At 46.6% G+C, this 17,483-nt stretch overlaps 1 long non-coding RNA gene across 1 annotated transcript; it reads left to right on the top strand.

Annotated features, from left to right (window-relative positions):
• The first annotated feature begins 14,172 nt into the window (after positions 1-14,172).
• LOC132448845 (uncharacterized) lies at positions 14,173-16,952 on the top strand. Its single transcript, XR_009523445.1, has 2 exons — positions 14,173-14,397; positions 15,908-16,952. It is a non-coding gene; the product is annotated as an uncharacterized LOC132448845 (long non-coding RNA).
• The last annotated feature ends 531 nt before the right edge of the window (positions 16,953-17,483 follow it).

The following is a 17,483-nucleotide window of genomic DNA, read 5'->3' as shown; positions in this document are numbered from 1 at the left end:
CCGCTCATTAGGAGCGCCGCGCTGAGGGCGCCGCACCATATACTATCGTCACGGCGACGACTCTCCGACAACAAAGGTTCTTTCAAAAGTTTGGCGGGTGAAGTTGAAGGACGAGCGATGAACGATGATGACTTGTGGTTGGTGGGGTCGGGAGGTGAAGTTGTTTTACTGCCTCGGCTCTGAGATATATAGGGTCTTCTTTCGTGCGTGCTACGGGGGTACAGACAGACGGTTCTCTCAACGTTTGGCGGCTGAGTTGAGGGACATGCGTGAGCGGGGGAAAACTTGTGGTGCATGGTCGATGATGTATGGTGGGTGGGGTCGTGGTGTGAGGTTGTTTCCACTGCTCGGCTCTGAGGTACATAGGGTCCTCCATCCATGCGTGCTACCCGGGTACAGACAGAAGGCGTCTCGAAGTGCTAAGCTCCAGCGTGCGGAGACATCATCTTCGGCTGATGAAGACGTTAAACATTAACGCTGGGTTTCTTCTTCTGCCAGGCATCGTAGGAAATCACTCTTCCACACTGCTTTACAATACGAAATTCATAAGAATGGGAGATTAATTATTGAAACACCACTCACATTTCCCAATGTTTGTAAATAATTCATGGCACATCCTGCCTTCTGAAAGAATACCTGTCTTTGCCAGGAGGTTTGTGGAGTGTGTCGCCTTAATAAAGTCTGCAAACCACTAACGGTTTGTCTGAATGAGGTCCCACATGACCCGACGGGAGGTTCTACAAAACAGGCAACTTTCGAAACATAACTCATTCCTTTCTTCCTCCTAATCAAAGGGAGAGGTGATCTCCAGGTTTTTATCTCCCCGTCCCCCAGGGGAGCACCCTCTCTCCCACTGGTCATTACACACTTTGCTCTTCCCCTTTACCTGCCCGCTGGCCACTAGATCAAAGCAACACTCCCTGGCTGCAGAACCATCAGGTTCTGGAGAGAGAGAGGCTGCGTTGCCACGGCAACCTGTGTTTGTATGTCTTCACACACGGCGATGGAATGCAGGAGAGGCGATATCACAGGAACTGCAGTAATGCTGACCCCTCAGAGCTATTCCTGCGGCGGATCCTGTGACGTTATTTCAATTCCTCCATCAATAATGAATCATGTTATCGTCGTAGATTATAACCCAGGAGTATTACTGTAATATATACCGTGTGTACGCAGAGCGGCATTAAGTACCCGCAGCCCAGGTTCTCAGCTGGGAACCGGAATGTATTTACGTTCCAATGCGCACATCGCACCACAAACAAAACCTGCTTCACCGTGCAGCGGCACACAGCGTGTCCCCCCGCTCCTCCCGAGACGAGGGAACATGCATCCCTTATACACAGGAGGACGCAGCATCAAATATTCAGCAGATTAGAGTGTCCATTGGAAGCCAAAGGATTCCCTGTATAATTAAAGGGTTGGGATTAGAGCTGAAATGAGGGCTAATCAGAGGCAGGGAGAGCTGATAAGCATTAAGAACTATTAAAAGCCTGCATGATTAGGGGTTCCCAACACTGCATTACTGCTCAGGAATGAGGTTAATCCCTTCCCTTCCTTCACAGTCAAATCATTAAATATGCCGTGATGACAGATAGAATAATGACCGACTTGGCGGGGAGAAAAAACTTCCCAGACCCTGCAGCCTTTGGAGGAAAAAGGAAAAGTTATTAATTATTTGTCTATTCTTCCCCCCCCCCCCGAAATCATTATGTCCCTTTCATTTTTCATCCTCGTATTCCAGCTGCGTGCGTGTTGTTGGTTGTGGTGCGAGGGGGCTGTGCTCTCATCTGCTGGGTTGGAATAACAGCACTTTGTCTTCATCTGGCTGTTGTTATGGGGGGGGGGGGGGGGGGGGGGGCTGAGCTGCTCCTCAATATCGCCTTCCTCAGGAGATATGTGTTGGAGACGAGGGGGCTGTCTGACCCGTCTCTGGGGGACAGCGACCTCCTGGGTCTCTCCTGGTCTCTCCTATATCTCTCCAGGACTTCATGGAGTCATGTTCTTCTAGTCTCATCTTCTTCATGGATTGAAGGTTCTTCATGTCTGCTGGTCTCTCTCCTGGTCTTCATGTCTGCTGGTCTCTCTCCTGGTCTCTCCCCTGGTCCTCATGTTTCCTGGTCTCTCTCTGGTCTCTCTCATTGCCTCCGCTGGTCTTCCTGTCTCCTGGTCTCCATGGTTTCCTGTGTTCTCCAGAGAGGGTATCTCCGTCTCTAGCGTGAGAGCCTTTTATTATTTGTATCACATCCTCTTCCCTCTTCCCATTCACGGAATGGCATGTTCTTCATTGACAAACACACACAGACACACTCAGAAAGACACACACACACGCACAAACACACACACACGCACACACACACACACACACGTACACATAGGCACACACCGACACACACAGACACACAAAGACGCACGCACACACGCAAGCAGACACACACACACAAGCACACGCACACACACAGGCACACAAACACACGCACGCACACACACACACACACACACACACACACACACACACAGGCACACGCACGCACGCACACACACACACACCACACACACACACACACACACACACACACACACACACACACACACACACATAAGCAAACACACACACACACACACACACACACACACACACACACACACACACACACACACACACACACACACAAATAAGCAACACACTCTCACACACACATAAGCAAACAGTGCCCCCTCTCTGCCAGGCCAAGCCAATGGGAACGCACTGTTAAGTGCATCTATTATTTATGAAAGGACACAGAACATTGGAAGGATTTTATGTTTCTTTTTTGCTATTCTGTCGGCTGTCTTCGTCCTTCCAAGCTACTGCGTTTCTCATATGGGCATTATCTAGACAAGATCCATTCATTCTTACAGAGAGGAGGGTGGTCTCTCCCTTGCTCTTCCTCCCTTTATCCTCCCCTATCTGCCCTCCTCCCTCCCCCCTGCTCTCGCCCTCATTCTCCCTCATCTTCTGTCTCTTGTTCTCGTTCTCTCTCTGTATCTCTCTCTCTCTTTGTCCCTCTCTCTGTCTCTTTGTCTCTCTCTCTCTCTCTCTCTCTCTCTCTCTCTCTCTCTCTCTCTCTCTCTCTCTCTCTCTCTCTCTCTCTCTCTCGTCTCTCTCTCTCTCTCTCTCTCTCTCTCAGGTTTGAGGGTTAGAGCAGGGAGAGGAATATAATTAGAAGTGCCCAGCTCCATTGTCGTTATGGGGATTAATCACCAAGCACCCTGACAACAGTTTATAAGGTGGTTTTTAGTCCTTTATATATCATATAGTTTATAACGATAGATGCATGGGAAATGTAAAGGTCAGGACTTGGAAGCTACAGAGAGAATGCTCAGTGAATCTCTGTGTTCACAGATCTTAGCCTGGCCCCTGTGAGCATAAGCGCTGCCTTCGGCCATCCAACAGCAACTCTTTGGAAAGTAAAATCAATATTATAATAATATTAGAGCTGGCCTGTTTCAAACATTATCGTTCTTGTGGTTGTTGTGCGTTCATGTTTGTTAACGAATCGTGTACGGAGCGAAGTTTAGTGTGGAAGTTTAGCCTGCAGGTCTTTTTTTATTAAACGGTAACGACATTTTAATGAAGACTCTTCGGGTTCCTTCAAGTTGACTTAACCCGGCATGATATTAAGAAGGATAACAAGGCGGTGAAATAAACAACAGATTATTTAATGGTGTAAGAACCTTTGCTTAGGGGTGGAACGAGGAATCATGAATTAAATTATAAATATATTATGAAGTTCTTGCAAAAAAAACACTGTCACCATTAATGAAAGTGGCCTACTAATGACGCTGCTTTAAAGCACGTCAGTTTAGATCCATTAATGGTTCAAGTAAAAGCGTTAATGCATGCAGGTCTCCTCTGGAAAAGCCTGTTAACATCCATCAACCGTGTGACTCATCGTTTGACTAGCAGGGTCTGGCTGTTCTGCTCCCTCTCTCTTTCATCACGCTGAGAGAGGACACAACAAAAGCAGTTTGTGTCTCATTTCAAAGTCGATTTCTCAATCCTGTCGGAAATTATCTTTTATCCCCAAAAAAAGCAATGAGATGCTAATTATGCAGCATGGCTATGTTGGGAATATGTGAAAAGGCTTTTCTCCCCATTTAACCAAGAGCTTTGTTTTGCCGTGAAACGAGAAAACGTTCAAATTAGGGATGTACTTATTAATAACAAACCGCGGCACCACCAGCTTCCCTTTGTTCCTGTAAGAGCTGCGAGCTCCGATTAAATACGACAGACCTCAATTGAATCCCATTGCTGTTAATGTGATTTGTCAAACACATCAGACCGGCCTGCGTGGCGGTGGACATGTTCCTGATCCATGACTTCTGCCTGTCGCGATGAACACAAGGACCCAGCATGGATCAAACCAACCAAAGGGCACCGCGGGGGTCCCCACCGTAGTGGGGGCCCTGTGTGTGTGTGGGGGGGGGGGGGATGAGGATCACAGGGAAGCCAGGCGAACGCAGAGAGAGTGGTCTCCGACTCCAGGAGGATCTGGATGTGTTGGCCCATCACACCCTGCTCTTAAAGCTGCTCCGGATTAGAGACCGTGTTAGGAAACAGGCTTTGGTCTCCCAAGAACTCTATCCCCAATACTGGGCTTTACAGTCCAATATATGATGTGTATATAAGCACAAACAAATATATATATATTTATATATATATATATATATATATATATATATATATATATGTTTTGGTGAATATATATATATATATGTGTTTGTGTGTGTGTGTGTATATAAAAATATATATAGGTTTGTGTATGAATAAATATATAGGATGCAATATAGGACACTGAGAAGATTAGCCCAACAACAGCAAATGCTAAAGCAGCATGAAGAGACCACATTGTGTACACTAGCTATGGGTGAGGCATGCCTGTGCTGCATCCTTTATTAATGATCATAGTAATGCAGGGCCCGTCCCCCGACAGCGCTGCCGTGGAGCTGAGATCACAGGGACCGGGAGTGGGGGGTTACACAACTCCATGGCTCTGGATTAGACAAGCCTCCTCCTCTTAACTTAAGGAAGACATCAGGCCTGTGGAAATGATGTGTTTATGCAAATGTGTGTGTTTGTTTGTGTGCGTGTGTGTTTGTCTTCGCACTGGTTTGTGTGTGTGTGTGTGTGTGTGTGTGTGTGTGTGTGTGTGTGTGTGTGTGTGTGTGTGTGTGTGTGTGTGTGTGATCGTGTGTGTGTTTGTGTCTGTATATGTGCGCCTGAGTGAGTTGGGTGTGTGTTGTACGTGCATGTGTGGGGTGTCAGTGAGTGTGTGAGTGTGTATGCGTCCAAATGCCTGCACGAGTGAGTGTGGGTGCATGCACTTGCATTTGTGTGCGCGCGCGCACGCGTGCTTGTGTGTGTCTGTCAGTGTCTGTGTGCGTAACGTCTTCAATTTGCATTTCGTACTAAAGCAAATTCACCTAGGGTTTTTTTGTGGAAGAAGCGGCATAATCAACAACTATTTAATCAGCCGCTGCTGGTTGCTATTCCAGTCCCGTCGGTGGGACAGGCTCCTGGATGGAGGACGCGGCTTCATGGGCCACTTGGTATTGCTTACATGGCGACGAGAGCGGAATCAGCACCCAGTGCGTAGCGCGGATACATCATACACTGTGTGCCTTGTGCCGCTACACTGTCGCAGAAGAATTGAGCAACGCAAATGGCTGTTCTGTTCTGTGCTCGTCTTGGCATCAAACGATGAGATTCACGTGTTTTAGTCATTCATGTTTACTGGAGTGTAGTGACGAGAAATCATAGTCATCGAGTTGTTTGTGTGTGAGTGTGTTTGTATGTACGTGTGTGTGTCTGTGTGTATGTGTTTTTATGAGTGTGTTTGTGAGTGTGTGTGTGTGTGTGTGTGTGTGTGTGTGTGTGTGTGTGTGTGTGTGTGTGTGTGTGGTTGTGTGTGTGTGTGTGTGTGTGTGTGTGTGTGTGTGTTGTGTGTGCGTGTGTGTGGTTGTGTGTTGTGTGTGTGTGTGTGTGTGTGTGTGTGTGTGTGTGTGTGTGTGTGTGTGTGTGTGTGTGTGTGGTTGTGTGTTGTGTGTTGTGTGTGTGTGCGTGTGTGTGGTCACCGAGTCGCCCTGCTTCCACTGCCCTATAAAGCCCACAGACGAGAAGACAATGATTAATCTATCTTCACGGGGGACGGGCGGGGGGGGGGGGGAGATAGGGAGGGGGGGGAGATAGGGGGAGAGCCTGAGATAAGGTGATCAACGCTGAGGAAGAGGAGCTTCATGTGAGGGGACCAGGACTTGATGACGGTCCTCCAGGTCGGGATGAGGGCGGAATACAGAAGAGCATCTGTCAGCCCGGCCGTCAGCGTGGCCGCAGCACAGCGTGTGTGTGGGTGTGTGCGCATGCACGTGTGTGTGTGTGTGTGTTGCCGTGTGTGTGTGTGTTTGTGCGTGTATGTGTATGTGTTGCTGTGTGTGTGTGTGTGTGTGTGTGTGTGTGTGTGTGTGTGTGTGTGTGTGTGTGTGTGTGTGTGTGTGGGTGTGTGTGAATGTGTGTGTGTTTCTGTGTGTGTGTTTTTCCAACGTTTGTGTGTGTCTGTGTGTGTGTGTGTGTGTGTGTGTGTGTGTGTGTGTGTGTGTGTGGGATGTTAGAGGCGAAGGGGACCCTGACACATGAGTGAATGCCACCTCAGGGAGACGGAGGACATGTGTGTGTGTTTGTGTCTGTGTGTGTTTGAGTGTGTGTGTGTGTGTGTTTGTGGTAGTGTGTGTATCACTAAGTGTTTGTTTTGTGCGTGTGTGTGTGTGCTGTGTAGTGTGCGTTTGTGTGCCGATGCTGTATGTGTGTGTGTTTGTGTGCATGCATTATTATGTTTATGCTCCATGTGCGTGTGTGCATGTGTCTGCTCTTATGCGTGTGTGTGCTTGTGCATATGTATGTGTGTGTATGCATGTGTATGTGTGTGTGCGTATGTGTGTGATTGTGCATATGTGTGTGTGTGTGTGGGGGGGGGGGGGCAGCTTATCCTTCAGGATCAGTCCTTCTCAAACTCTCTCCAGGTAGCCATTAGCATATTAATTGTTCAGCTTCTCTTCTCTCCATCCATCTACTGCTACCCCGTCGTCGTCGGCGACCGGGGCTGGAGACACGTCTACGATGACCAGAGCAGCTAGCTCTGTCTAGCGCTACGCCTTGTCTTTTTCATTTCATATAATAAGAACAATTAAAGGAGTTTCCTGCGACAGACACTAATATCTCGGGGCGGAGATACCTTAAGAGCTGTTTATGCAGGCTTAGGCTGTGAGTTTGGATTACCTCAGGCGGAAGCAAGAGGAAACCAGTAAAAAGAATTGAAATGCAAATAAGAGGATTACTGGGGGAGTATTCAGAGAGGGCCCTACATTAACTGGTCAAAAACATCCCCCCCCCCCCTATCTCTCTAAGCCTCATCAGTGCCTTTTCTCCCACAATCTTTATTTTGTTGATACTAAGGGGGGGTAACTCAGCCGGTCTGCTTTCTTATCACCTTTTCTTGTAGACATTACTTATTTATTACAGCCTGATCTTAGATGTTAGATATCTTCATTGTGTGTCGAAAGCCTTTATAGGAAGTCGTGTTTACACTCTGAAAACCAATAAAAACAACAGCAGCCACAGCAATACTGCAATTCACAGAAACACAATTGGAGTGAGCCTGGAGTACACGGTGGAGGAATGTGGGTCAGGCTCCATTCTGCACGTCCATTCATCTCTTGTAGTGGGAGTGGATGGCAGAGCAGGCTGGTCGAGGTGTATAGGGGGACTCAGAGTCAGACTAGGAGGCTTGGCAAGGTGTATAGGGGGACTCAGAGTCAGACAAAAGGAGGAGGCTTGGCGAGGTGTAGAGGGGGACTCAGAGTCAGACTAAAGGAGCAGGCTGGGCGAGGTGCATAGGTGCTCAGTGTGAGGATGCTTGGCGGGGGGGGTGTAGTGGCTCACTACAGACTACAGTAGGACGCTGGCCTCCTCTCCTGTGCACCGATGTGAGTAAGGCAGATGTTCTTTGTACACATCCCAGCCATGATGTGCTCCTATTTGCCTTCCCCCATCCACACACACACACACACACACACACACACACACACACACACACACACACACACACACACACACACACACACACACACACACACACACACATACCATGGTCGGGGAGGAGGGGGGCGGGGGGTTATTTTTCCGCCTGCATGGTTTGTTAGACAATCCTGTGAGTTACGTTTGGATCCAAAGAAAATGGCGCTTAATGAGAAAGTGACTCATCCGAACTTCAAAGCATGCTGCCTGCACATTCCAGCACTGTGAAATCTGTAGCTGCAGGGCGTGCACACTTGAAAGTGTCTAAATGTGAAATTTGATGCTTTGTCAGATTTATTTAAGCAGGCAAGGTGCAACACACCTCATGTATATTTAAATTAATCTATCAATACGGCTGTGTGTGTGTGTGTGTGTGTGTGTGTGTGTGTGTGTGTGTGTGTGTGTGTGTGTGTGTGTGTGTGTGTGTGTGTGTGTGTGTGTGTGTGTGTGTGTGTGTTTTAATTTATCTCGGCAGCGTCCCAAGTTGGTTGCATGAATAAATTAGTTAAACATTTCTAGGCTATGCTGTCGAAAATATTTAAAATGCTAAAATTGCATTTTTGTGTATTATCTGATTATTCTAGCAGCAAAGCCAGAGCTTTTCACAGTGACCACGCATTGATATTGAAACCTAAGTAGTGGAATGTTCCTGCATTTCTGAAAATGACTTTTCTTGGAGTTGTACCCTGGTTTTGTTTCAAATGTGGACAGCGCCCTCTGCTGTCCGTTAGGCACCATTATAAAACAATGTCTGAGGACTAAAAGCAATACATAAAAGATGGGAGCCATGAATAAAACAGGGAAAACCTTTGCTGCCTTAATAATTAATCATTGATATTATATTGAATAGTTAAGCCTATTAAATTATGTATACATGTGTTTTTTCAGAAAAAAAAAATGTGTTTCATATTACGATTGTGTAATTAATCTGTTCTCGTTGGTAAATGATGAACGTATTCAAACGAAGATGAGCAATTCAAACAAACAAATTAAAAAAGTTCAAATTCCCGCCGATTTTTTTTCTTTAATTAAGTTAAATTAATTAATGGCTCGGTCCTCTTGTCATCAGCGGCGGAGGCAGATACACAGTGGGCGCGGAAGATGGAGGTTAGGAGGACAGATGAAGCAGCAGGGTTAGGGCAGGGGAAACGAGCAGGACGCCAGCATACATCTCCTCCCTTTATGGAGAGAGAGGGCAAGGCGGGTCAGGGGGCGTCGGACCTCCCTCATGCTACAGTGGTGTCGGACCGCGGCATGCATCTCCTGCTGACGGAGAACGTAGGGTCGGGGCAGCTGCTCTTACAGAACCTATTCGCAAGAGCACGCCAGGTCAGCGCGTATAGACAGGTGAGCAAGGTGAATACACGGCACAGGCCGGGAAGTAATAAAGACTGCATAAACTTGTTATTTATGCGTTAATTTGGAACTTGCTGTTGCCTTTCGAAAGGCTTGTTTTATTTGTTTCATTCCATTATCTTTTGGGTTTACAGTTGACTAATTATAATGTGTGAAAAACAATGGAGCCACCGATAGTTAGTCATTTAGAGGGAGAGCGAGACACAGGGGCTCTCATCTCTCCACTAATTAGCTAATGTGCGGCTCATGATAACAGAGGGGTTTGTCTGCTGCCTCACCTGAACCGCAGGTGGACACAGGTGCCTAATTGAATACATACAGGCTAACCGGAGGGTGGTGATTAATGAACGAATTACTTATTTAATTGGTCGATTCTATTAACTCAATTTTTGCAGTTTCCCAGTGATTTCATGCACGACGCATCAAAATGTGCCCCGAACCATCAGATATTTCAGGGACTCGTTGTGCACGGCCGCCAGCTGTTGATGAGAATGAGAAGTGGGGGAGTTTAAATGACCGGACAATTTATTCTCCATTTATCTTCGCTAATTACAGCAGCGAATCCTTAGGTTATTTAGTGAGTGTTTGTTTCATTTTGAGCATGAGCAGCAGGTCAAAGATGGGCGCGAGTGTGTGTGTGTGTGTGTGTGTGTGTGTGTGTGTGTGTGTGTGTGTGTGTGTGTGTGTGTGTGTGTGTGTGCGTGTGCGTGCGCGTGCGTGTGTGTGCGTATGCGTGTGCGTGTGCGTAGTGGTGCGGTGGTGCAGACTGTGACGCACATTGAGGACAGGTTATGAAGTGCAGTGCGAGTTGCGGCGCTCGACTCCAGTAGACCTCCAGTAGATCCTGGGTTCGATCCCCAATATCTTTAGCCAGAATGTCAGCATCGATGGGTGAAGGTGCATCCGCTGCCAAAGAAACACCCAAAAAAAGACCCACATCGGGCTAGTGGGACGACACGTTAACGGGGGTTGGCTGTTGGGTCAGGGTCAGGGGTTAGGGTCAGGGGTAAGGGTTAGGGGTTAGCGTCCGGGTTAGGGTCAGGGGTTAGGGTCTGGGTTAGGGTCTAGGTTAGGGTCAGGGGTTAAGGTCCGGTTTAGGGTCATGTGGAACAGGTGGAATGGGTGATATTATATCATATTATAAATATATATTTGGGTGTTTGGTGTATGTTGGGGTAGCGTGCAATCTACGGCCTTCATCTGAGTTAGCCTTTAGACCAGCTTTAATGTGAGGCGTGAATGGGGGTGTTCGATGGTTTCAGTTGTATCCATATTGTATCCATATCTATCATAATTATCGTTATCAATCTGTTGGAACTATTTATGGATATGAATTCGATTCCCTATATTGGCCTGGAATCCCATCCCTGCTCATAAATCCTCCTGAGACCCGCCATTGATTTCTGTCGACAGTGAGTTCTGGCTGTGGTCTTGAGGGTCCTGCAGCCCAGTATGTTGGTTCCACTCCCAAAAACAGAGTGCATTCTGGGACGCCTCAGTGGTATCAAATCTGCGGAGGTGTTGCCCTGCTCACCTAGACTGAATCCATCTTCCATATCGCTTACTACTCGAATGTTTCACTGAGAGAATAAAGGTGTGTACATTTTTATTTGCCATGCCTGAATAATGTTTAGTGCACAAATAATGAAATACCTCCGGAAAGTGTGATTGTTCTTCCCACCGGTGTGATGTTGAGTTATTTTGTAAAGTAAAAAACTTTGGTTTCGCTCAGGAGTGGACCACGGCTGGCCTTGTTGCCTACCTACTCCTCCGCAGGAACCAGAGCATGGCCGCCGAGAGACAGGTGGGAGGGGGACGTCTGTTCATTAGCCACGGATGACTGAGGGCCGGCCATGCTTGAGGACGTATTAAAGACACTCCGGCTCTGAGCACCCATAAGGAGAGCTGCTCTCTGCAGGGCAGCTCGTCAAACCGTCTCATCTGGAGAAATCGATGCCAAATAAAAAGCTCAACACAAGAGTCAGTGGAAAAACAGAAGTTTGGTTTTGCATTGTTTCAAATGTGGTACTAGTGCTGTTACTTTGGAATAGAGCGTAAAAAACCTTTTCACATTCTCCAAACACGTTTGTGTGTTAACCTCAGGTAACTGTCTCTGGATCCTTTAAGTAAAGGCATGTAGCTGCTGCACACAACAGGCCCAAGTGGTCCCCAGCACACTTAACTCAGTCTCCACGGGAGCCTGGGATCAGATTCCTATAATGAACAGTAAACATCAGCTTTTCAAATCCCCATCTCATGCCCCGTCCCTGTGTCTCCTCAGATCTCACGTTATAGCCCATGCCTGCTGCAAACACAACCGCTGTATGAACTGTCAAGATCAGAATTCATGTTTCCCCGCCGCCGGCTCGAGTCTCTCACCCACACATCTCACTCTGGCGTGCCAGCGAGAGCAGCTAATGAGGCTAAAGCTATTTCTTCCATCCTTCTTTTCCCCTGCCTGCCCTCAGCCTCCGTGGTTGACAAACTATTATCCTATGACACTCGAGATAGCAGCAGAGATGCACTCTCCCCCTTCTGCCTCGTGCTGCTGGGGTTGTGATGGGGAAGGGAGGCCCGGGCATGCCTGGGTTTACTGCGAGGGTATCGGATCACGCTTGCGTCAGGCCGGTGACGGACTTCACGGTGAACCGTGGAGCCTGGAGAATAACCGCTCCGAGGCCCACGTCAGACGTCAGGATGGAACGCCACGGGCTCGTGTTGTGAACTATCGCCGAAGACTCTTCACGGGAAGAAGGAAGACGTAGGAGAAACGCTGATCAGTAAATGAATTCATGAATTCAAAGTCAAGGTTTTGAAGCGCACACCAAAGTTTGACTGGAGAGGAATATGATAATAAAGTATACAGGAAAACAGTGGGTTCAGCTGCTGCTCCACTGAGGTCATCCTCTTATTAAGATAATGCTGCCTTATCATATTCCAGAGGCAGGAGGCACAGAGCGGTCGACCTATAGCACCTGGAATATGTGTATGGGGATATATCTATTTACTTTATATTGTATTGTTGCTGCTATGTTTGGTGAGGTACCAAGCACAAGAATTATATTTGTGTATTTGTACAATAAGAATGTAATAAAAGAAATTCAGATTCTGATAAGATAATGCACTTCATTTATTTTTTAGGATTCTTTATTTTTATAATTTAGATGCCGCTAGGCACGCTCTCTGTCTCTCGCTCTCTGACTCTAACTCTCTCGCTCTCTCTCTCGCTCTCTCTCTCTCTCCCTCCCTCTCCGTCTCTCTCTCCCTCTCCCTCTCTCTCTCTCTCTCTCTCTCGCTCTCTCTCCGTCTCTCTCTCCCTCCCTCTCCGTCTCTCTCTCTCTCTCTCTCACACAGGATCAGATGTTATAATCCCTTGTGCCAAAATCCAAGGAAAACACATATTCAGAAGCCCCTGTCCAAACCAACCTTATAAGCACGCTGGCTACTGAGCTACCAACCAAAGGGGAAAAACACGAGACAACTAGCCCAACTAACAGCAATAAATACAGCAGTACAACGGCAAGTCACCTTCAACAGACCCAGGCTCCGTTTATGCAAGCTCCAGGTAGTGACAATGCCCCCCTGTTCAACCCACCCCACTAAGCTACCAACCAAAGGTGAAAAACAAGAGACAACTAGCCCAACTAACAGCATAAATACAGCAGTAAGCAGAATATCATTTTTTGTACTCTGTTTTGTTACTTGAAAATCACTTTATATATATAAATATATATATATAATCTATAAAGTTTGTGTATAAATCAATATATTTAAAGTGTATATACATATAATATATAAAGTTTGTATATAAATCAATATATTTTAAGTGTATATATATATATATATTCCTTCCTGACTCTGTTATAGATATACATTTATATATATATATCTCCTCTTCTGCTCTTTGTGGGGTCGGTGATGTCGATGTTTTCCATATGAATAGCTCCAGAGGGGAGAGGTGAACTAGGCTGACCTACATGGCGGCCAGCAGCACAACCCCCTCGCGCTCCTCCACGGAGCCGCACGGCCTCTTCAGGGGAGGAGCCACACACACATGTTTACAAGTGGCTCACAATCCCTGTTTCACTTGTGATTTCAACATTTGGGATATTATTGACAATATGTATCTACTTGAAATTAACTGAAGTAATGCCATGGTTCGGGAGCAAATCCGAAATAAAGTTTGTTGACAGACCATTTAGTTTTTTTAATCGAATCGACTAGGCCTACTGCCCGCCAAAAACAACACATCGTTTCAACCTATTTTAACGTACTATTAACGATAGATCTTTATCGTGACACATTATGGGCATTCATTTTTTTGGGGGGGATTTTTTTTTAGCATGTAGTCAAAACAAAACCAAAACTGGATTTCTACAAACTACACATTTCAATAGGCTACAGTTGAAATGGAAAACGACAACCTAGATTAAAATAAAACACAAAGCAAAGGATGCTCTCAAAATATGTTGAATTCCCACGCCATAAATCGTGCCCATCAAACTTTCGGGTGGCATTGACTTTTAATTACCCCCGAGTTGTTTAATGTGGCATGTCTTTTATTATTTTTAAAAGCATCCCACAACTCAACCAGCGTTTAACTCCTTCATTCCATTCCCAACGCACTGATCTATATTTACACCCAGGGATGTAATCTATAAATATTCCTCTCCAAACTCCACGCCTAAGCGATCGGAAGTAGTAGTAGTTGTATTATGCAAATGAGGCAGTGGGGTTTAGCCTGGCTCCCAGGGAGCCGCCCTTCACTCACCACATGGTCTCCTCCGGGCCGCGTCTTACTACGACCTGCAACCCCCGTCACATGCTCCGGGACTACACGCCAGGCACGCTGCCTACATGCATGGTTCCCGTATCTCCTCCCGGTTCCACACACGGACGGACCGGCCACACAGTACAGTGAGTACCGCACGGTAAGTCGGGACAAGTGAGTGGAAGATGGTGGATTTTTTATTTTTTTTGCTGGTGAGACTGGTGTCTTAACTGCGCGCGTGTTATGGAAGAGGAAACCTGTTGTTGGTTTTCTGTTATTGTGTTGGTTGTGCGCAGGAAAGTAGCCCTCGCGGCATGTAACCCTTAACTGAATCGGCCACGGCGGGTTTATATAAGCACAAAGCGACGTGAAGGTGCGAGTTTAGTGCGTTTGGTAACAGTGTTGTGCGGGGGAGGGGGGGACGCGTGGTCCGCCGCTCCTCCATGGCTGCAGAATGAGGGAGATTTGAAAAGCGTGCAGCGCCGATGCCGCCCCGTGCGCCTTAAACCCGCCGCGCCACGCGCTCACTCACTTTCGGGATGGGGACGTTGTAACATTACGAACACGAATTGATGGCGACCCGACGGAATAATAAGCTAACCCACGGGCTGTAGCGTGTGTTCGGCTCCATGTGTTTAAAAAGTGCCCCTAGAACAAAGCAGCAGCACATGGGTCTGCAGCAGGCCGCGCGCCTTCCGTCACCCGCAGGCTGTTAGCCAGTGCTGCTAATAATGCTACCTCGCGTGCATGGGCGCGAATCTCCCTCGCTTTAACTCCACACCCTTTTGTTAAAACGTCTCGATATCTTAATCAAACCGTGGTTGGCCCGTGCGGTGCTGTCGGGGGAGAACGTTGTTTTGTAAAGACGTTGGTTTTAAGTTTAATGGTAGCTCTGTGGTGGCTAACCGTCGAGCTACTCTCAACTCGACCAGTAGATGGGACTGGTTGGGCGCATGTAGTATTCAAGTTTTAATTCCGCCAAACGTTGATAGGCACTACCCCTCTCCCAAACAAGTTCTAACCCGGCCGTATAAACTTATAAACATATTTCCACCTGTATAACGTGTTGTTTCTGTCAACGTTTACTTGGTGGTTAGCCGCGGTGGCTAGGCTAGCACATGCTGGTGTGTTGCAGTGTTTTCATGTGTGGGATTCTTGTGTCAACTTAGTAGTTGGTACTATCAACCCGCCCGGGGCTCTGGCCGTCTCGGAAACGTCTGATAAACACCATAAAGTACACTGAGTGTTTCCCCCCCTGAAATACCCCATCGTGTTTATGAACAAGACGCGAGTATTTATTAAAAAACGTAAAGGCGAAAATGCGGACTCCATGGCGCCATGTTGGTGTGTGTGTGTGTGGGGGAGGGGTGGATGGTCGAGCGGCTCCCAGTGTGTGAAACACAACTTGTTTACTGGTTCTTCATCTCATCCCACCGAATAGATTATCACTGAAATACACACTACCACGTTTGGGATTAGTCGGTGTGTGTTTATATAGCCTACACTGAGGTTGCGCTACATTACTTCTAAATGGACGAGCGTCTATTTCCATCGCTCCACAACACATACTCATCAATCCCTCCAATGTTTCATCTGATTTTGACGTGCTGATTCAAATGCATTGTTTTCCTATGTTGTCTAAAGTTTTTTTTTCCTCTAAACCCCCACAGGTCGCCGATGCAAAGACTACAAGTTCCCTTGGCAATACTGTGTGGAAATAATGGCATCAAAATTGGTCCCAAACACCTCATGAACCGTTGAGTCACGGTAGTGTCAAAGTGCTTACAGTGCAGGTAGTCTTACAATATCTACTGCAGTGAAGGCACTTTCAGCACTGTCGTGACACTGGTGAAGTTCCAATACACCCATCACGAGCAGGTGCTTGCGACTGGTGCTTATGCTAAGGTGCATCTAGTGCAGATAGTGAAGTAGACTAGCACCTACTGCCCTAAGTGCTCCTTCTGGCATAAGGAGCTAGAACTCTCATCTGCGGTGCGCTCACTCAAGTCTTCGGTGGTCTAAAACGGTTCACTGCCAGTTTTGCGTAGTTGCTCTGCAAGAAAATTGAGTTGTGCAAATCTATGCAAAACTGACAGTGTACTGTGTCTCTGCAAAATCAAGGGTCATCTGGCTGATGTTTATGACTAGGATGGCTGATGTGGCCACCTGTTGCTGCTGCAGGACACTGGAAGCATGCGTTGGTTCCAGCAGTATTAAAGTGCTTATAGTGCAGGTAGTTGTATGTATTTCTACTGCAGTGTGAGCACTTAAAGTACTTCTAGAGGCGTACATCGTCGCGTGGTGGAGCTTAGGACTGCGCTCTGTGGACAAGGGTCTCTGGTTAGTTTTGCTGGTTTGCTTTCAGCTTTTGAAAACACACGCTGTGCAAATCCATGCAAAACTGATCATGGCACTGATAAAAGTCTGGTCGAAGCCATCCCTTTTCTGTGCAGGTTGGGAGAGGTGACAATGCTCTGTTTGGGATGGTATTGCACTTGTCCCGGCCTGTTGAGGACTTGGGGAACGTAGCTGCTTCCTTCGTCCTCCCTAACCTGCGAACTCCCAAGAACTGAACTGCTGTCCTCATTGCGCATTACGTTTGACTGGTTTGTTTAATAAAAAAAATGTATTGTAATTTAATTGTTTGTTACTTGTGCAACGGTCAAAGCTATAAAAAAATGACAATTTAAATAAAGTTTGTAAAATACACTCAAACTTGTTTCGTTGGTTGTGGTTCATGGTTGTGTGTATCAATGTTGGCTTCTTTGTTGCATTGTATATTGTAACTCACCCGCGTGTTCTTCAATCAGTTTATTTTAATAGCTTACTAGGCCTTTGTATCTTGGAATTTGCACGTACTTTTTTTAACTGATTTTGTGAAGCGAGATTATTGTTTTCACAGTTCTTGGCAAATTTACTGAATGTAAACCTAGGCTGTAATTGGCTTTAGAAAAATTCATGTTTACGTAAATAAGTTGTAAAGTGAAACATTACTCCAACTACTGGATAATTTGTCTTTAAGAACATAAAGTTCTAGACTGGTCAGTGCGAATATTAAGGGTTCAAACATAGAATTTATATCTGAGATGAAGATGATTCACTGAACAAATTGATATCGCCTACTTCCCTGAAAGCTAAGAACTGAAAACAAAGCGCGGTTAAGATGACCTCGGTAGAGTTGGGTCTCGGATGTGTTTATGAGAATACTATTCATGGAATATGCTTGTTCATACTGCCTCTAGTGAT

Source organism: Gadus macrocephalus, chromosome 20 (assembly GCF_031168955.1).
Source record: "Gadus macrocephalus chromosome 20, ASM3116895v1".
In the NCBI taxonomy this organism is placed as follows: Eukaryota; Metazoa; Chordata; class Actinopteri; order Gadiformes; family Gadidae; genus Gadus; species Gadus macrocephalus.
This window is presented reverse-complemented; position numbering and strand designations above follow the sequence as displayed.